A 21,923-nucleotide genomic window follows, 5' to 3' on the forward strand; every position below is an offset into this window, starting at 1 on the left:
AAAGTTTAAAAGAGATGTGAGGGGCAGGTTTTTCACACAGAGGGTAGTGAATGCCTGGAATGCACTGCAGGAGGAGGTGACAGATGCAGATTCTGTAATAACATTCAAGAGGCATCTGGATTGACACATGAATAGGCAGGGAGTATGGACCATGTAGAGGAAAGCAAATATTAGAGAGGCATATGTGTCGGCGCAGGCTTGGTGGAATGAAAGGCCTGTTCCTGTGCTGTACTGTTTTTTGTCCTTTGTGATGATGTACCAGTATTAGCATAGCACTTTGATTGGCAATACTTTGCAATAGAGGGAGTACAGTGAAGATTTATCAGGCTGATTCTTGGGATGGCAGGTCTGTCATATGAGGAGACACTAAGTTGGTTAGGATTATATTCACTGGAGTTTAAAAGAGTGAGAGGGGATCCCATAGAAACCTATAAAATTCTAACAGGGTCAGACAGGGCAGATTCAGAAAAAATGTTCCCAATGGTGGGGGAATCTAGAACTAGGGGGTCATAGTTTGAGGATAAGTGATAAACCTTTTAGAACTGAGGCGAGCAGAAATTTCTTCAGCCAGAGGGTGGTGAATGTCTGGAATTCACTACCACAAAATGTAGTTGAGGCCAAAATGTTGCCTGATTTCAAGAAGAAATTAGATATAGCTCTCGAGGCTAAAAGGATCAAGGGATATGGGAGGAAGTGGGGAGCAGGATATTGAATTCCATGATCAGCCATGATCAAAATGAACAGCAGCGCAGACGCGAAGGGCCAAATGGCCTACTCCTACTTCTATGTTACTTTATATTATATGTGTGTGTCGATAAGATCAGTGACCATCTTAGCAATCAGCTAGTATTGATATGCCATATATGGCCCAAAAATTGTAGTTAAGGGACAATGATCAGAAATGGTGAGAATATACATAATGATGAAAACTTCATATGTCAAAAATTATATTCAGTGCTTCTTTTTCTAGCTGAGCATTGCTAGATTCAGCACCGGTCAGGGTACACAAAGCAAAAGGTGTTGGTCATTCTTCTCCTGAAGGCATAATATGTAAAATGACTGTCCGTACACCATAGGGTAAAACATTGCAAGCAAACAGTAACGTTAGCTTCAGATTAAAATGAATAAATACTTTATACTTTTGCAAAGCATCTTTGACATCCTTGTATGCCTTTTCACTTTGTGTTGTCCAGCCCCACAACTGTTTCACACATAGTGTACAATGGCTTCAATAATGTAGCTAAGTTAAGAACAAATTTGCCATTATAATTTACTAATCTTACAAAGGATCTCAATTTCATCACACTCATCTGACATGGGGCTTCTAAAATAGCATCCATCTTTTTAGTTGCTTTACCTCAGCCTTTACTATCAATACTGTGACCCACATACTGGACTGACGTCAGGAAAAAGTCATGCTTTTCTTTCTTCATTTGCAGACCATGTACTTGAAAACACTCTAATGTTGCTTCTCAATTATTCAAGACCCCTTGTTCACTGGATCCTGTAATCAGAATATCACCCAGGTAACATTTATAAAATTCTAACAGGGTTAGACAGGGCAGATTCAGAAAGAATGTTCCCAATGGTGGGGGAATCTAGAACGAGGGGGTCATAGTTTGAGGATAAGTGGTGAACCTTTTAGAACTGAGGCGAGCAGAAATTTCTTCAGCCAGAGGGTGGTGAATGTCTGGAATTCACTACCACAAAATGTAGTTGAGGCCAAAATGTTGCCTAATTTAAAGAAGAAATTAGATATAGCTCTCAAGGCTAAAAGGATCAAGGATATGGAGGGATATGCAGGTAACATTTAAGCATGACCACTTAAAATCTGATCTGTCAGTCTTTGGAATAGAGCTGGTGCGGATGTTATTCCAAATGGCAATATTTTATAATGAAAAAGACCTTTATGAGTAATGATGGCAAGCAATGGTTGAGATTCAATGCTTACCTTCATCTGTAAATATGCTTGTGAAACATGAATCTTGCTGAATTTATGCCCACCCAGCAAACAAATCTTCAATTAAAGGAACTGGATATTGATCAGCACACAACACAGAATTAATGATTGTTTTAGAATCACCACAAAAATTAACTGAACCATCTGGTTTCATGACAGGTATGATAGGCGTGGTCTAGTCACTCATTGTAACAGGCTCAAATACACCAGTGTTAATAAATGGTACTAATTCTTCTTCAACCTTGGGACAAAATACATTTGGCATCTATTTTAAGAACTTAAGATTGACTGTTAGGATTTATCTTCATTTTCACCTGAAACTCCCTTTATTGAGCCAGGTGTCCCTTCGAATACTTTCTTGTATTTATCCAGAAGTTGCTGTAGTTTTTGACATCAACCAATTTGTTGATAGCACTCCAGTTAAGCTTTATCTTCTCCAACCATGATCTCCCAAATAGAGCTCAAAATTATCACAGACTAGATTGAGAGGCAGCTCTGCTGTTTGCTCACTCAACTCTATAGTAACCAAGATGTAGCTTTTTAACAGCATCATCTCTTCCTTATGCTGCACCTTTTTGGTGTATAGTCTCAGGAATTAAGTTAAAGCATCATAGATAAGAGTTTTAAAGCCATGGTCACAGCAAAGGTTCAGGCAGGGAGATGGGGGATCACTAGTCCAAAGATGTGCAGGTTAGGTTGATTGGCCATGCTAAAATTGCCCCTTAGTGTCCTGGGATGTGTAAGTTAGAGGGATTAGTGGGTAAATGTATGGGGACAGGGCCTGAGTGGGGTTGTGGTCAGTGCAGACTTGATGGGCCGAAGGGCCTGTTTCTGCACTGTAGAATTCTATCATTCTATGGTTCTAGAAGGGACAGGCAGACAGTGCAGGAGTCCCCTGCAGCTATCCCCCTCTTCAACAAGTGTACTGTTTTGCATATAGTTGGGGGGAATTGCCTATCAGGGATGGCAACAGCAACAGCCAGAGTGCTGTCACCACAGCTGGCTCCGTTGTACTGGAGGGAGAGTTAAAGTGCAGTAGAGCAGTAGTAATGGGGGCTCTATAGTCACGGGCACAGATAGGTGTTCTTGTGACTGCAAAAAAGACTTCAGGATGGTGTGTTGCCTCCCTGCTGCCAGAGTCAAGGATGTCTCTGAGTGGGAACAGGACATTCTCAAAATGGAGGGTGAGCAGCCAGAAGTTGTGTGGTACATGTTGGTACTAACAATGTAGGCAAGAAGAGTGAAGGGAGTTAGGTAGTAAGTTGAAAAGCAGAACCTGTAGGGTTGCAATCTTGGGATTACACTGTGTGCCACTTCCAGTGAGGCTAGAAGTAGGAAGAAAGTAGTTATGGCTAAAGAGCTGGTAGGAGGGAGGGCTTCAGATATGTGGATCATTCAGACATCTTCCGTGGCAGGTGGAACCTATACAAGAAGGATGGATTGCACCAATATCCTGAAAGGGAGGTTTGCTAGTGTCACTTGGGAGGGCTCAAACTAGTGTGGCAGGGGGTGGGAACCAGAGCCTGCAGGTCAGCAAGTGAAATAACCGAGGAGGAGTTAGAGACTACGGCCAGTAAGGCTAAGACAAAAAACAGACAGAGAGAGGTTACTTAACATGGTGAGATTGGCGATCTGACGTGTATTTGTTTTAAGACAAGGAGTGTGACAGCTTTGGCAGATGAATTTAGAGTTTGGATTAGTACATATAACAATGATGTTGTAGCTATTACAGAGACTTTGGTTGAGCGAGTGACAAGACTGGTATATTAACATTCCAAGTTTAGATGTTTCAGGCACGATAGAGAGGTATATGAAAGAGGTAGGGGAGTTGCATTACTGGTTAAGGAGAAAATCAGCTGTACTGTGGGAGGACACCTTGGAGGGTTCATCTAGTGAGGCCATATGAGTAGCAATAGGAAAGGTGTAATCACTTTGATGGGATGGTACTACAGGCTCCCAACAGTCAGTAGGAGATAGAGGAATAGATTATGGAAATATGCAAGAACAACTAGGTTGTTGTTGGGGGCGGGGGGAAGGTGGTGTGGAAGGATTTGTCGGATGTTTCCAGGAGAGTTTTTTGAAGCAATTTGTAAATAGTCCAACTATGGAAAGGGCCATCCTAGACCTGGTGTTTGGGAATGAGCCAGGTCAGGTGATCAAAGTTTCAGTGAGGGAGCATTTCGGGAATTGTGACATCATTCTGTAAGTTTTAAATGACTTATGGGTCAGGATAAGAGTAGTCCTCGAGTGAAAGTGCTAAATTGGGGGAAGGCTAACATGACAGTATTAGGCAGGAACTGGAGAATGTAAATTAGGACGGCTGTTTGAAAGTAAATCCGTATCTATCATGTAGGAATCTTTTAAAGGCCAGTTGATTAGATTTCAAGAACAGCATATTCCTGTGAAAATTAAGGATAAAAGTGGGAAGATTCAGGAACCATGGATGACACAAGGAATTGTGAGTTCAGCCAAAAAGAAAAAGGAGGCATACATAAGCTTTGGAAAACCAAGCTCTCAAAGAATATAAAGAAAGCAGGAAAGAACTTAAATGATGAGTTAGAAGGGCTAAAAGGGACCAGAAAATTGGCAAGCAGGATTAAGAAAGTCCCAAGGCATCTTGTGTGTATATAAGGAGCAAGGGAAAGGGGAGGTCCACTCAAGGACAAAGGAGGGAATTTATGTGTGGAGCCGGAGAAAATGGGTGAGATCCTGAACAAATTGTGTCTCACAAATGTGACTGAGTGTTTTGAGGAAATGACAAAGATGACTGATGAGGGCAGGGTGGTGAATGCTGCCTATGTGGACTTTAGCAGGGCCTTTGACAAGATCCCTCATGGCAAGCTGATACAGAAGGTGAAAACACATGGCATCATTGGTGAGCGAATAAGATGTTACAGAGCTAGCTTGGTCATAGAAGACAGAGAGTAGTGGTGGAAGAGTGTTTTCCTGACTGGAGATCTGTGACCAGTGGTGTTCTGCAGGGATCAATGTTGGGACCCTCGTAATATATATAAGTGATTTGGAGGAGAACGTAGATGGTCTGATTAGTAATTATACGGACGACACAAAGAGTGGTGGAGCTGCGGATAATGAGGAGGATTACCAGAGAATATAGATATGCTGGAGACTTGGATGGAGAAATAGCAGTTGAAATTTAATTCAGACAAATGTGAGGTGATGCATTTTGGAAGGTCTAATGCAGGAGGAAGTATACAGTAAATGGTAGAACTCTTAGAAGCATTAACATACTGGGGGGTCTAGGCATACAGGTCCATAGTTCCCTGGAAGTGGCAAAACTAGTGTATTAGGTGGTCAAGAAGGCACACTTACCTTCATCAATCAGGGCATAAGAGTATAAAAGTTGGCAAGTCATATTGCAGCTGTGTAGAATTTTAGTTTGGCCACATTGGAATATTGCGTACAGTTCTAATCGCCACACTACCAGAAGAATGTGGAATCTTTGGCGAGGTTCAGAAAAGATTTACCAGGATGTTGTGTGTTTGGAGGGTATTATTAGCTGTAAGGAGAGCTTGGAGAAACTTGGTTTATTTTTGCTTCAACATTGAAGGCTGAGGGGCCTGATAGAAATTTGCAAAATTATGAGAAGCATGGATAGTTTTTCCCAGGGAGGAAATGTCAATTACTAGAGGATAAAGGTTTAAGGTAAAAAGAGGAAAGTTTAACGGGCATGAGAGAGGCTTTTTCCTCTGTGGCGTAGGAGGCTGAGGGATGATCTAATCGAGGTCTATAAAATAATGAGGGGCATAGATCAGTTAGATCGTCAATATCTTTTCCCATATGTAGGAAAGTCTAAAACTAGAGGGCATAGGTTTAAGGTGACAGGGAAGATATACAAAAGGGTGCAATTTTTTCACACAGAGGGTGATGAGTGTCTGAAACAAGCTGCCAGAAGTAGTAGTAGAGGCAGGTACAATTTTCTTTTTTAAAAAGACAGTTGCATGGCGAAAATAGGTATAGAGAGATATGGGCCAAACGTGGGCAATTGGGACTAGCTTAAGGGTTAAAGAAAAAGGCAACATGGAAAGTAGGTGCATTTGAGCTTATCTGGCTATCTATCTGGGCTTCGCTTTAATCTTTAACAACCATGTCTAGGCCTGTTGTCACAAGTCAGAATAGATCACATGGCCCCTTCATTTTTCCCTTAATTAAAGACACAATTCCAAAGTATGATAATCTCATAGACCTCATATTTGTTACCATGCACTCCACTGAATGTCCTCTTCACTCATCAGGAAAACATATTTTCTTATTTTACAGCTATCGACAAATTTTTCTATTGATTAGGAGCAGCACGTTGGCACAGTGATTAGCACCACTGCCTCACAGCGCCAGGGACCCGGGTTCAATTCCAGCCTCAGGGTTACTGTCTGTATGGGGTTTGCACACTCTCCTTGTGTCTGTGTGGGTTTCCTCCGGGTACTCCGGTTTCTTTCCACAATCCAAAGATGTGCAGTTTAGGTGGATTGGCCATGCTAAATTGTCCATTAGTGTCAGAGGAATTAGGGTAAATACATGGCATTATGGGAATAGAGCCTGGGTGGAATTGTTGTTGGTGCAGGCTCGATGGGCCAAATGACCTCATTCTGTACTATGATTGCTTTGCTGATCAGTATATGAAGTAAGTATTAAGTGAAGCAAAGAATCAGAATATATTTTACTGTTTTCATTTAGCATTACAGTCAAGTCAAGCAGAGAATGGCAACCCTGTAGAGTTATGTTGCTGCTGATTCTGACTCAAAGATGTACTTTTGCCTACTGATATTTCTATTGTGTATCATTTTGTTGAGTGAAATAACTCACTGCATTTACTCTTGAAATCGAGAATGAGATTTGATACCAGGCTCATTAAAATCAAATGAAACATCAGATGTCCAGCGCAGATGGGAAGTATTCTCAAAGTATTAGCACAATCAGTAGATTTACTGCAATTTTTTAGATTTTGTGTATTTGACTAGGCAAAGCTTAGAAAGATGTGATGGGTTGAATTGGCATTACTGACATGAACGTTTCCTGTTAACAATTAACCCATTATTTTTATATCTATAAAACTTGAAGAAATGACATCTGAAATAATTATGCAAAACAGAGTTCATTCATAAATGCAAATTAGGTTAATTAGAAAATTGCTTTGCTCTGCAACTCATGCCTCATTATGAATCTTGGCAAGTACATTGAAAATGATACTGGGGAGAAGATATGAAGTAATTATACCAATTATACCTAATTGATAGATATGGGTTAGCCTCAACATAAAATAAACCCATATGTAACTCCAATTCTATATATGTTCCTGTTTGAGGCAACTACTATTGGGCGGTACAGTGATAAATATTTATATGGCAGGAGCGCAGCCATGATCAGGGATGTGGCTAGCCCATTGCACTTGTGGTGTGCTGATACCTGTGCTAGGGGAGAGCAAGCAATCAGAGTAGCCAATGAGGTTAAACCGGAGCTTTATCTGGGATAATTTTTCAAAGCCATCCCAACATTTTGGCTAAGGTGAAGCTCAGATCAATCCTGAGAGAGGATGTAATGCCTCATCCTGTCAGCTTGGATCTTGTTTGATCAAGCCCAAGATGGGATGTATATTCTTGTCTTGTCAGCTTGGATCTGGTTTGTCCCTCATGTGGGAACTCTCATTGGACCTAATTGGCTTTTTTGATTAGCAATAGAGTACCACTGTGGTTAGCACTGGTGCAACACAGCCCCAGGGACCCAGGTTCAATTCCAGCTTCAGGTCACTGTGTATGTGGAATTTGCACATTCTCCCCATGGGTTTCATCAGGGTACTCTGGTTTCCTCTGATACCCCAAAGATGAGCAGGTTAGGTGGGTTGCCCAAGCTAAATTGCCCCTTAGTGTCAGGGTAAATATGGGGGGGGAGGTTTAACAGGGAAAGGGCTTGGGTGGGACTGTGGTCAGTGCATGCTCAATGGGCTTCTGCACAGTAGGGGTTCTATTATGCTGTAAGATCATAAAAACTTGGAGTAGGAGTTTAAAAAAAAGTAGATCATTTGGCCCCACAGGTTTGTTCTACCATTCAATAGGATCGTGGCTGATGTGACTATGGCCTGAACTCCACTTTTCTGCCTGTCCCTGCATAACCCTCAAAATTTAACTCAGCCTTGAATATATTCACTGACCCTGCTTCCTTTGCTCTCTGGGAGACAGAATTCCAAAATGTGATGACCTTCTGAGAGAAAATAATTCCTCCTCATCTCAGTCTTGAATGGGAGACCTTTTATTTTTAAACCCTGCACCCTCAATCCAGATGCCCTCACAAAGGAGAAATATTCTCTTGGCATCCACCCTGTCAAGTCCCCTCAGAGTCTTATGTTTCAATCAGATCAACATCCTTCTAAACCTCAATGAGTAGAAACCTAATCCTACCAGATTTGAAACCATGTATATTATATATAAGAAACACTTGAGATCTCCAATTGTGGCCTTCTGTGCCAGGTGGATTGGAGCACCATGAAGACTGGGTTGCATTATCAACCCCTTTAATAACATTTTGTTTTAAGTTTCATTTGCGATTTCTGTTTACTTTGATGCAGTATTCTTTTATGGAATTGCATTTTAGTTTATCCTACAGTTTGTTGATTTAATTCATTCAGTTAACAAAGAAGCACACAAGTTTAGAAGGAGATCAGATGAAGAGCTTTGCACATCTCTTTGAGATGGATGTGCTCACTAAATTTATCTCTTCAGTATGTTCTCATCTCCACACAGACATCGATGATGCAGACTGCAGGCAATCCTGCCTTAGTTATTCAGATGAGGAGAATGAGGGCCGATCGCAAGTTGGCAATAGGCAAGAGGAATAAGAGGTAGTCGGACCTCTATAATGTCAAAAGGCTGACAAACATGGACCACTGCAATGGTGAACATTGGCCCAAACGTGGGTGTGTGGCTGGAAGTGCTCTTTTCTAGAGGTTTTCTAGGGATGTTGTCTACATGGACTTAAGGCCTTTGACAAGGTCCCTCATGGCAGACTGGTGCAGAAGGTGAAGTCACATGGGATCTGAGGTGAGCTGGCAAGGTGGATACAAAACTGGCTTGGTCAAAGAAGACAGAGGGTAGCAGTGGAAGGGTGCATTTCTAAATGGAGGGCTGTTCCTCAGGGATCAGTGCTGGGACCTTTACTGCTTATAATATATTTAAATGATTTGGAGGAAAATGTAACTGGATTGATTAGTAAGTTTGAGGACGAAACAAAGGTTGGTGGATTTGCGGATAGTGATGAGGACTATCAGAGGATACAGCAGGATATAGATCAGTTGGAGATTTGGGCGGAGAGATGGCAGATGGAGCTTAATCCGGACAAATGTGAGGTACTGCATTTTAGAAGATCTAATACAGATAGGAAATATACAGTAAATGGCAGAACCCTTAGGAGTATTGATAGGCAAAAGTATCTGGGTGTACAGGTACACAGGTCACTGAAAGTGGCAATGCAGGTGGAGAAGGTAGTCAAGAAGGGATATGGCATGCTTGCCTTCATTGGCCAGAGCATTGAGTTTAAAAATTGGCAAGTCATATTGCCACTTTATAGAATCTTAGTTAGGTCACACTTGGAATATATGTTCAATTCTGGTCGCCACACTACCAGAAGGATGTGGAGGCTTTGGAGAGGGTACAGAAAAGATTTGTCAGGATGTTGCCTGGTATGGATGGCATTAGCTATGAAGAGAGGTTGGGGAAATTTGGTTTGTTCTCACTGGAGCGATGAAGGTTGAGGGGAGACATGATAGACGTCTACAAGATTATGAGAGGCATGGACAGAGTGAATAGTCAGAAGCTTTTTCCCAGGGTGGAAGAGTCAATTATTAGGGGGCATAGGTTTAAGGTGTGACGAGCAAGTTTTAAAAGAGATGTATGAGGCAGATTTTTTATACACAGAGTGGTGGGTGTCTGGAACTCATTGCTGGGAGAGGTAGTGGAAGCAGATACAGTAGTGACTTTTAAGGGGCGTCTTGACAAATACATGAATGAGATGGGAATAGAGGGATATGGTCCCCGTAAGCACATGGGGTTTTAGTTAAGTCTTCATCCACCTGGCCCTGGAGGAGTGCTTGGAGTGAGGCATCACCATTCCCCATGAGGGGGTCAGCCACCACATCTTTTGGTCAGTGGATAGTATACAGTGCCACATGTGAAAAAGGTGGGGCACATTCACAAGAATTGCCACAGAAACAACCAAGGCAGCTACAGCTGGCACCGCTGCTCCGCGCACCCCCCCCAAACTAACAACCCAATTGCCTTCCCACAGGAGAGGCACGCTGACAGCAGTGGAGGGCAAAGCAGGGGCCAGCACCCCGTAACCAGCAACTCAGACACCCCGATTGCTGACTCGTGGCACAAGACCACCTCTGAGCCCGTCAACTCACAGAATTAGAGGCCCCGTTGATGCCTTGGTGTGGTGCACTGGGCCTGAGCCAGTGATCTCCACAGAGGTGACAAGTCCAGGGGGCAGTGCGTCAGCGAGGGGGTAAGGTAAAAGACGCACCCAGAGTGGAACTTTCCTCTGCTCAGGTGCCCCTAAAGGAATGGCATTTGACCTTGAAGTCGTGGGAGGAAGGGGAACTCCATGGATGGCTCTTGGAGCTATCAACATCCCCCACACACATTCCCATATTGGAGAAGGCCAGTGGGGGCGGAGGGGGGGGCACTATGGATTATTTTAAACTGAGGGATAAACACTGTGCAGTTTTGCATTATAGTAGATGAGCATGAAGTCCAATCTGGCGGGGATCCCTCTGCTGGCCAGTTGCATGGTAGGATTTGTGTCTTTTGGGATACCATTGCCCTCTGGTGGATGGTCATCCCTTACTGTACTTTCGAGTGGCTTTTCAACTAAGTGAAGCATTATCCTTACTCTTTCTGGGCCAAGTTAGGAAGTTTACTGGTCCACATTTAAATTTGCCATATATTAGCCAGGCCAATCCATGACACTGAGGCTTTTGGATGGGTGTGAGCACTTTCCTAACTTATTCCACGACCCTTAGGACCCTTCTGCCCTCAAGTGGAGGTATAGTCCCTGCTACACTACCTCATGGCTTTTTGATTGGGTAAAGTATCACACTCCTATCTGCTCAGGAGTTTGAGAATTCCTTTGATCCCTGCTTAATATCAGAAAGGTTTTTGCATCACCTCACATTTGTCCAGATTAAACTCCATTTGCCATCTCTCCGCCCAAGTCTTCAACCGATCTATATCTTGCTGTATCCTCTGATGGTTCTCATTACTATCCGCACTTCCACCAACCTTTGTGTTGTCTGAAACCTTAGTACTCAAACCAGTTATATTTTCCTTCAAATCACTTATATATTACAAACAGCAAAGGTCCCTGAGGACCCTTATCCCTGAGGAACTAGTCACAGCCCTCCATTCAGAAACGTATGCTTCCACTATGATCGAACAACAGAAGGATGGCAGATTTCCTTCCCTGAAGGACATTAGTGAACCAGATGAGTTTTTCCAACAATTGACAATGGTTTCATGGTCATCAGTAGATCCTTAATTCCCAGATATTTTTTGTTGAATTCAAATTCCACCGTCTGCCAAGGCGTGATTTGAACCCGGGTCCCCAGAACTGTTTCTGGATTCATAATCTAATGATAATACCAGTAGGCCATCACCTCCCCATAGTGAGGTGATCAGAACTGCACACAGAACTCCAGCTGTGGCCTAACCAATGGTCTGTATAGCTCCAACATTACCTCCTTGCTCTTATACTCTATGCCATGACTGATAAAAGCAAGTGTCCCATATGCCTCCTTAACTATACTATTAACCTGCTCTGCCACCTTCAGGAATCTGTGAATAAGCACCCCAAGATGATTCAGTAACTCTAAGCTTCCCAGTGTCCTGCCATTCCAAAGTGCATTATCTTGCACTTCTCCGGGTTAAATATCATCTGCCGCTGCTCTGCCCATCTGACCAAATCATCTATATATTCCTGTAATTTACAACCTTCTTCACTATTAACCATCCTACCAATCTCAGTGTCATCTGCAAACTTGTTTATCATTCCCTCCACATTTATCATCTAACTTACGTGTATAACAAACAATAAGGGTCTCTGTGCTGAATGTCATGGTACACTACTCTACATGGGCCTCTAGTCACTCAAACAGCCTTCTACCACAACCCTTTGTGTCCTATTACTAAGCCAGTAATGGATCCATCTCACCATATTTCCCTGAATTCCATGTTCTTTAACCTTCTCAATCAGACTCCCGTGTAGGATCTTGTCAAAGGCCTTGCTAAAATCCATACAAGCTACATCAACTGCACTTTCCTCATCCAGATACTTGATCACATTTTCAAAAAAATCCTATCAAATTTGTTAGGCAGGATCTCCCTTTGACAAAACCATGCTGACTATCCCTAATTAACCAATGCCTTTCCAAGTGGAAATTAATTCTCTCCTTCAGAATTTTCTCCAATAGTTTTCCTACCACTGACATGAGACACAAAGGTCTGTAATTTCCTGGTTCATCTCTAAAGTGGAACCACATTAGCCATCCTCCAGGTCTTTGGCACTCCCCCTGTGCACAGTAAAAAGTCTGACAACAGCAGGTTTTAGTCCAACCTATTTATTTGATAATATACTCACAAGCTTTTGAGGGACACCCTCTTCGTCAGGTGAATGGAGAGTTCTGGCCTCAGACAGAGCATATAAAGCACAGACAGTTTAGAGATTACTGATTAGAATGCGAATCTTTACACCTAACCTGCTGTTCAAGACCTGAAGTGGCTGATAATGTGAGTGGAAGGAGCACTGATCACAGTTTAAAGAGATGTGTATTGTCTCCAGACAGTACAGTAAGTGAGGTTTTGCAAACCCAGGCAAGTCACGGGGGTTACAGATAGTGCGACATGAACCCAAGATCCCTGTTGAGACCGTCCTCATGTGTGCGGAACTTGGCTATCAGTCTCTGTTCAGCGACTCTGCGCTGTCGTGTGTTGTGAAGGCCGCCTTGGAGAATGCTTACCCGAAGGTCAGAGGCTGAATGCCCGTGACCACTGAAGTGTTCACCAACAGGAAGGGAACAGTCTTGCCTGGTGACTGTCGAGCGATGTTCATTCATCCGTTGTCGTTGTCATCCGTTGGGTTCATGTCGCACTATCTGTAACCCCCGTGACTTGCCTGGGTTTGCAAAACCTCACTTACTGTACTGTCTGGAGACAATACACATCTCTTTAAACTGTGATCAGTGCTCCTTCCACTCACATTATCAACCACTTCAGGTCTTGAACAGCAGGTTAGGTGTAAAGATTCGCATTCTAATCAGTAATCTCTAAACTGTCTGTGCTTTATATGCTCTGTCTGAGGCCAGAACTCTCCATTCACCTGACGAAGAGGGTGTCCCTCGAAAGCTTGTGAGTATATTATCAAATAAATAGGTTGGACTAAAACCTGGTGTTGTCAGACTTTTTACTGTGTTTACGCCAGTCCAACGCCGGCATACCCACATCACTCCCCCTGTGGCCAGAGAGGAATTTAACATTTGCGCCAGAGCCCCTGCAATTTCCTGCCTTGCCTCCCACAGTAGCCTGGGATGCAATTATGGGCTTCTGGAGCTTCCTCAGCTTTCTGCTCTTCTGCAGATTTCTGCTGCTTTGCGTTGGTTTCTTTCACTGTCTAGCATCTGCCAGCTGACTGTTCCCAAGGAAGAAACTGCTACTGTTACATTAAGAACAATTCCCACTGTAACAATGTGAATCAAGGTCACACTCTAGATGGGCCTTATGGAGAGGTGCAAACACAAGTCCTCCTTCCCCTCCACTGATCAGGGCTTTGGCTTTTAGGAAGGACTGGGTGGGGGTGGAGGGCTGAGGGGTGCAGGTTTAAGTTTCCCTCCAACATGAAGAACTGAATTGCCCCTATGTCTCAGAATAGTACAGTAGATGTGCTCATTCTTTGGGAAGTACAGCTTCCCTGGAAGCTCTCTGGGAGTTCGTCTAGCTCAGACAGACATAGTGCCATGCCCTCAGAAGAAAAAGTTTATGTAACGAGTGACTGCCTGCTCTGCAGCCCTACCCACTGGGGAGTTTTTAGGGACTTACTTATGTGACCAAGTGGCTTGTCGTGCAATCTCCTGCATTCAGATCTGGAATGGTCAATTTTCATAGAATCATAGAATCCTTTCAGTGCAGAAGGAGGCCATTTGGCCCTGCAAGTCTCCACCGATAACAATCCCAACCAGGCCCTGTCCCTGTAATCCCATATATTTACCCCACTAATACCTTTAACTTATGCACCCCAGGACACTAAGGGTGTCCTGGCCAATGCACCTAACTCACACATCTTTAGACTACGGGAAGAAACCGCAGCAAGTGGAGGAAACCCATGCAGACACGAGGAGAATATGAAAACTCCACACAGTCAGGGACCCAAACCAGGAGTCGAACCCAGGTCCCTGGAACTGTGTGGCAGCAATGCTAACCACTATGCCACCGTGCCACCCCTTTTGTTGCAATGAGAACGTAATGGTCCCTGGGGAGTTCTCCTTCTGGGCTGCAGGGGGCTTCTTGTCACATCTTTTCTATTTTCTTTTCTGGGTGAGGGGCCTTTTCCATCAAGATTGGTCCGCTTATCTTTTCAATGTTCATGGGAATGGTTTGGAAAGGGGTTGCCTGAGTTGTCAGGCTTATGTGTGAGACTGTAGCTGTCTGCAGTGACTGCTGCACCCTGGGCTGTGAGGATTCTCTGCTCCTCCGAGTGTATTCGCAGATTGGAGGGTAAGCAATTTTTGAATACCTCAAACAATATCAACTCACACAACACCTCACAGGTGTGTGGGATTCTTAGGCATCTGATCCTTTGCTTGATCGCAATATGCTCCAGCCATTCAAACTTGATGAAAGTTGATATGGACTTCTAGTGAGTGTTCCAGAATTGTGGCAGTATGCTACTTTTCCATAAGTGGGAAAAAAATGACTCTTCAAATTTGGCAATGAATCTAGCATACTTGAGAGCCTCAGAGAGCAGTTCTGAGTTAGGTAGTTGGGGTGCAATTTGGGTAGAGAGATTTTCTCTAGCAGCTTTCAGCTGTTTGGTCTCTCCCTCTGAAATGCTAACTCCATTTTCAATTTTCTGGAGCTGGAATTCTCTTTCCCGTTCTTATTTGCTTAATCTCTTTTGCTTTAAAGCTGTAATCTGAGCTTTTTCAGCTCATAATGTGCTTGATGGGTATTCAGAGCAATGATTGAGCTTTATATCTAATGTCAACCAATAACATTCAACCAATGGATGGGTTTGTGGATAGCGATGGGGACCATCAGAGGATACAGCAGGATATAGATTGGTTGGAGACTTGGGCAGAGAGATGGCAGATGGAGTTTAATCCAGACAAATGTGAGATAATGCATTTTGGAAGGTCTAATACAGATAGGAAATATACAGTATATAGCAGAACCCTTAAGAGTATTGATAGGCAAAGGGATCTGGGTGTGCAGTACACAGGTCACTGAAAGTGGCAATGCAGGTGGAGAAGGTAATCAAGAAGGCATACAGCACGCTTGACTTCATCGGCTGGGGCACTGAGTTTAAAAATTGGCAAGTCATGTTGCAGCTTTATAGAACATGAGTTAGGTCGCACTTGGAATAGTGTTCAATTCTGGTCGCCACACTACCAGAAGGATGTGGAGGCTTTGGAGAGAGTACAGAAAAGATTTACCAGGATGTTGCTGGTATGGAGGGCATTAGCTCTGAGGAGAGGTTGGAGAAACTTGATTTGTTCTCACTGGAACAATGGAGGTTGAGGGGTGACCTGATAGAAGTCTACAAGATTATGAGACGCATGGACAGAGTGAGTAGTCAGAAACTTTTTCCTAGGGTGGACGAGTGAATTACTAGGGGACACAGGTTTAAGGTGCGAGGGGCAAGGTTTAAAGGAGATGTACGAGGCAGATGGTGGTGAGTGCCTGGAGCTCGCTGCCGGGCAAGGTGGTGGAAGCAGATACGATAGTGAGTTTTAAGGGGCATCTGGATGGAAATAGAGAGATATGGTCCCTGGAAGGATAAGGGATTTCAGTTCAATCGGGCAGCATGGTTGGTGCAGGCTTGGAGGGCCAAAGGGTCTATTCCTGAGCTTTAATTTTCTTTGTAATTTGAGATCCAAATGTTCTCCCAATGATTCAGTTCAATTCTTTTGATGTTGCTCGATAATTTTAACTGCAGTGTGCTAAATAACCTTTCAATGGTTCTTTGCTGACGGATCATGGCTTTGTGAGTGGAATGTTTCTTTGCTAAGTCAGCATGGCTTTGTGAGTGGAAAATCATGTCTCACAAATTTGATTGAGTTTTTTGAAGGAGTAACCAAGAAGGTCGATGAGGGCAGTGCAGTTGATGTTGTCTACATGGCCTTTAGCAAGGCCTTTGACAAGGTACCTCACAAGAGGTTATTGCAGAAGGTCAGGGGACATGGAGTTGGGGGTAGGGTGTTAGCGTGGATAGAGGATTGGTTGTCAAATAGGAGGCAGAGAGTGGGGGTCAATGGGTGCTATTCGGATTGGCGGATGGTGACTAGTGGGGTGCCCCAGGGGTCGGTGCTGGGGCCTCAGCTATTTACCATTTATATAGATGATCTGGAGGAGGGAACCGAGTGCAGGGTGTCGAAATTTGCTGATGACACCAAGATTGGGGGAACGGCAAATTGTGCGGAGGGTGTGGAGAGTCTGCAGAAGGATCTAGATAGGCTGGGCGAATGGGCCAGGAAATGGCAAATGGAATTTAAAGTTGGCAAGTGTGAGGTGGTCCACTTTGGTAGGAAGAATGGTAGGAAGGACTATTACTTACGTGGCGAAAAACTGCAGCAGGCGACGGTGCAGAGGGACCTCGGGGTCCTTGTGCATGAATCGCAAAAACCCAGCTTGCAGGTGCAGCAGGTGGTCAGGAAGGCGAATGGGATGCTGGCCTTCATAGCGAGGGGGATTGAATATAAAAGTAGGGAGGTCTTGCTGCAGCTGTATAGGGCATTGGTGAGGCCGCAGCTGGAGTACTGTGTGCAGTTTTGGGCGCCGCACCTGCGCAAGGATATTTTGGCCCTGGAGGGAGTGCAGAGGAGGTTTACTAGGCTGATACCGGAGTTGAGGGGATTGAGCTATGAGGAGAGGCTGAATAAACTAGGCTTGTACTCGTTAGAGTTTAGAAGAATGAGGGGAGATCTCATTGAGACGTATAAGATGATGAATGGGATGGATAGGATAGAGGTGGAGAGACTCTTCCCGCTCAAAAAAGACAGTAGGACTAGGGGGCACAGCCTCAAGATAAAGGGGAGGCGGTTTAGAACGGAGTTGAGGAGGAACTTCTTCACTCAAAGGGTGGTGAATCTCTGGAATTCTCTGCCCGTTGAAGTGGTGGAGGCTGCCTCGCTAAATATTTTTAAGAAGCGGGTTGATGGGTTTTTGATAAGAGAAGGGATTAAGGGTTATGGGGAGAGGGCGGGAAAGTGGAACTGAGCCACGACAGATCAGCCATGATCTTATTGAATGGCGGGGCAGGCTCGAAGGGCTAGATGGCCTACTCCTGCTCCTATTTCTTATGTTCTTATGTTCTTACCGCATGGTAGGCTGTTGCATAAAGTTAAATCTCACAGAATCCAAGGTGAGGTATCTAAATGGATACAAAATTTGGTTTGGACAAAGGATGTATATTACTGATCCAGATTCCTGAGATAGTTAATGTTCCATCTATTAATAAGTTTATTAGAGATTTGTCTTTGCAGACAGTTCATCTCTGTTGACCAGGGCTTTGCATCAGAAATGTAAAGGGACCTTTGTGCATTGCCTTGGAATCTGATTTCTGCAGTGAATTAGTTTTTTAAAATTTATTTGTTAGTCACAGTTAAGCTTACATTAACACTGCAATTCAGTTACTGTGAAAATCCCTTAGTCACTACACTCTGGCATCTGTTTGGGTACACTGAGGGCGAATTTAGCATGGCCAATGCGCCTAATCAGCACGTCTTTTGGACTGTGGGTGGAAACTGGAGCTTCCAGAGGAAATTCACACAGCCACGGGGAGAATCTGTAAACTCCACACACAGACAGTAATCCAAGCCAGGAATTGAACCCACGACCCTAGCACTGTGAGGCAGCAGTGCTAACCATTGTGTCACGTCCCACCCAAGCTTCTTTAGAGACAAAAACCTATACAAGAAATCCAGATATGATCTATGGAGAACCATCAAATAGCCAACAGACAGTACTGGAACAAGCTGGTTTCCCAGGCTAGCCATGCAGACTCCCACTGACTACGGCAAGATCTGCAAGGCATAACAGGCTACAAGATGAAGGGATGTAGACTCACTGGCATCAATGCACCCCTCTTCAATGAGCTGAATGCACTTTATGCCCGTTTTGAGCAAGAGATCAGCGAGAGCACACTCTCCATTCCAGAGGCCTGGTATCCAAAATCACCATCTCAGATCAACCTTCTTGAAAGTCAACTCACGGGAAGAAATTGGCACGAATGCAGTACCCAGACAAGCACTCAGATCCTGTGTGGACCAGCTGGCAGGGTTATTCGCAGATATCTTTAACCTACCCCTCCACAAATCTGAGGACCCCACCTGCTTCAAGAAGACCATTATCCCTGCACCAAAGAAAAGCCAGGCCTTAATGACTATCATGCAGTGCCTCTGACATCCATCCATAATGAAAGGGTAATCATGGCACAGATCAATTCTGGCCTCCCAGATTGCTTGGATCCACTACAGTTTGCCTATCACTGCAACAGGTCCAAAGCAGACACCACCTCCCTATCCCTATACACAACCATGGAAGATCTCAATAACAGAGACACTTACGTCAGACTCCTATTTATTGATTACAGCTCAGCTTTCAACACCATTATTCAAAAGACAAAGAAAATTACTGCACAACAGGTCCTTCAGCCCTCCAAGCCTGCACCAACCATGCTATCTGACTGAGAACCACACTCTATCTTCTGGGAACCACACTCCTCTATTCCCATCCTATTCATGTATTTGTCCAGATGCTCCTTAAAACTCACTATTGTATCTGCTTCCACTATCTTCCCTGGCAGCAAGTTCCAGGCACCCATCACTCTCTGTGTAAAAAACTTATCTCGTACATCTTCTTTAAACGTTGCATCTCAAACCTTAAACTTATGCCCCCTAGTAATTGACTCTTCCACCCTGAGAAAAAGCTTCTGACTATCCACTCTATCCATGTCCCTCTTATTCTTGTATATTTCTATCAGGTCTCCCTTCAACCTCTTGTTCCAGCAAGAACCAAGTTTCCCTAACCTCTCCTCATAGCTAATGCAGTCCATACCAGACAACATCCTGGTAAACGTTTTCTGTACCCTCTCCAAAGCCTCCATATCCTTCCGGTAGTGTGGCTACCAGAATTGAACACTATATTCCAAGTGCGGCTTAACTAAGGTTCTATAAAGCTGCAATGTAACTTGCCAATTTTTAAACTCAATACCCAGCCGATGAAGGCAAGCATGTTGTATGCCTTCTTGACTACCTTCTCCACCTGTGTTGCCACTTCCAGTGATCTGTGTACCTGTAAACCCAGATCCTTCTATCAATACTCTTAATTATTCCTACAAAACACCTTCCAAACTCTGTGCCCTAGGGCTTGGCTCCTCTCATTCCAACTCGATCCTAGACTTCCTAACCCACACGCTGCTATAGGTAAGGTAGACAACAATACCTCCTCCACGATTATCCTCAACAATGGTGCCCTCCAAGGCCCTTTCTTACTGTATCCTTTTTACACCTATGACTGAGTGGTCAGTTCTCCTCCAACTTGATTTTCAAGTTTGCTGATGACACCAGTGGGTCAGATCTCAAACAACAGATGGAATACGAAAAAAGATAGCAGCCGAAAGCCTACCAGACACTTTGCTCATTATTTTTAGAAAGTATATAAAGAAGCGAGAATGGTATATTTTCATCTCTTTTTCACATCTCTATATTCTAGATGTTATTAATTGAATTTAAATCCCCCTCTTGCCATGGTGGGATTTGAATCCATGTTCCCATGGCATTGACATGAACCTCCTGCCACCACTTTCCTTAGAAAATAATGAATCGCAGTAATTAATTAGTCACAATGTAGTTTGACCCGTGAAGAGCTGAGGTTGGTTTTTACACAATGTAAATGAAAAGATCTGTCTTTTTAAAGTCAAACGTCGTTGCAAAATCGTTATGAGATCAACTTTTACACAAGTGTATATGTGGTAAAACTGAAGGTCACCTGTCTAAAATAAAACCAAAATACTGTGGATTCTGTGCTGGGAGAAGCTCAGCGCGGCTGACAGCATCACGGCGGAGAGGACGCCGAGACTTTCCGGCCCCGTAGCGGCGAGCCAGCCAAAGGTTCATTGACTTGGCGGGCCACAAAATCCTGTTAAAATTTACAGTCCAAAGTTCTGAGGAAGAATCATACAGATTCGAAACGTTTCTGCCTCCACAGATGCTGCCAGACCTGCTGAGTTTTTTCCTGCATTTTGCTGTATATTGAGAATTGCAATAAACTCCGCCGTAACAGTGCAACTCTGAATTTAACATAAAGCGACCGATCATTCCCAAAAAATGTGGCCAACACCATCTCAGACGCAAGGTCCAAGTGTCCCGCATGTCAGTGCAGGATTACTGATGTGTCTCCCAGCACCAGCCTCCTTCCCCCTGTCCCTGTCTCACCGACAACACCGACTCTGCAGCAACATTCCACTACAGGTCTCAGCCAATAGGACGCTGCAAACCCATGTCAATCAGTGCGGTCTCAGCCAATAGTGTGCGCGCAGGGGGTGGATCCCTCAGCCCAGGATAGTAAGGCAGATTCCTGTGGGAACTCCCTATTGATCAGCGGGGCTTCTTCAAACAATTCCCTTCATTACAAATCATGTGGCGCTTGTCCCCACCCCGCCCCCCAAGGATTGTAACTAATGTGTATAAAAATGTGTTTAAATTGTAAAAGTGTACTGAAGTTTACATGTTACCCCTCAAAGCATCTGCATTTACTTAAAAAGATACAGAACCATATCAGAATACAAGCAAAAGAACCGACTTCTCAAAACCTTTGAACCGATAGAGGCTAACTCTTGGGAGTTTTTGCATGTATCTGCTTTCATTGCAGCCTGTGTGGAGGCTGCAGTTCAAGACGCCAACAACTGTCTCCTTGTATTTTGACTCCTGTTCCACCCCCCCCACCACCCCCCCTGCAGCCCCTGAAGTGATGGCGAAGAAACCCCGTTGACAAGGCAAACCACATTGGCGGTGAGTCCCTTTTTTAAAGCGTTACAATGGTTTTCTCTCTCTTCCCAGTGATATGGTACTTAAATATATATTCAAAAAAAAAGCTGTGCCTAAAACAGAAAATGAACCAAGTAAATAAAAAGGAAACTATTCTCTCTCTTTGGAAGCAGTTGGTAGATTCTTGCCCGGTGTGACACTCAGATTTCGAATCATTGTGGCAACAGGGAATGTATCATTTTCAGTAATGTATCAGTCTGTGCAGACACGTCAGCCTCTTAGACCCAGATCATGGAGGGAATCATAATAAATAAACAAACGAAATAAAAACTGACAACAGAAGGCGCGTGTCTGCATGCAGCGAGAAGTTCTTTGTATATTGCCACCTCCCTCTCTGGCTGAGCTTTGAGCGGAGGGGGTGTTTCACTCCAAAATCTTTGCTGTTGCAAGGTTGTTTTGCTAAGACGTGCCTGGTCTTTTCTGTGCTGCTTTCCCTCCTCCTCCTCCATTCATCAAAGTCCAGCGACTCCCTGAATAGCGGCTTTTCCAATATTTTAGTGCTTTAACAATGTTTTAGCGGAGGGGCAGGAATGACTCACGAAATTGGAAGATCAAATTACAAAATAAAACCTGATTTCATTTGCAAAACACCAGCATGAGAAATCAATGATTGTAACGAGCAATTGGGCTATGCTGTGTGTG

Source organism: Carcharhinus amblyrhynchos, chromosome 14 (assembly GCF_965287045.1).
Source record: "Carcharhinus amblyrhynchos chromosome 14, sCarAmb.v2.hapA, whole genome shotgun sequence".
Classification (NCBI taxonomy): Eukaryota; Metazoa; Chordata; class Chondrichthyes; order Carcharhiniformes; family Carcharhinidae; genus Carcharhinus; species Carcharhinus amblyrhynchos.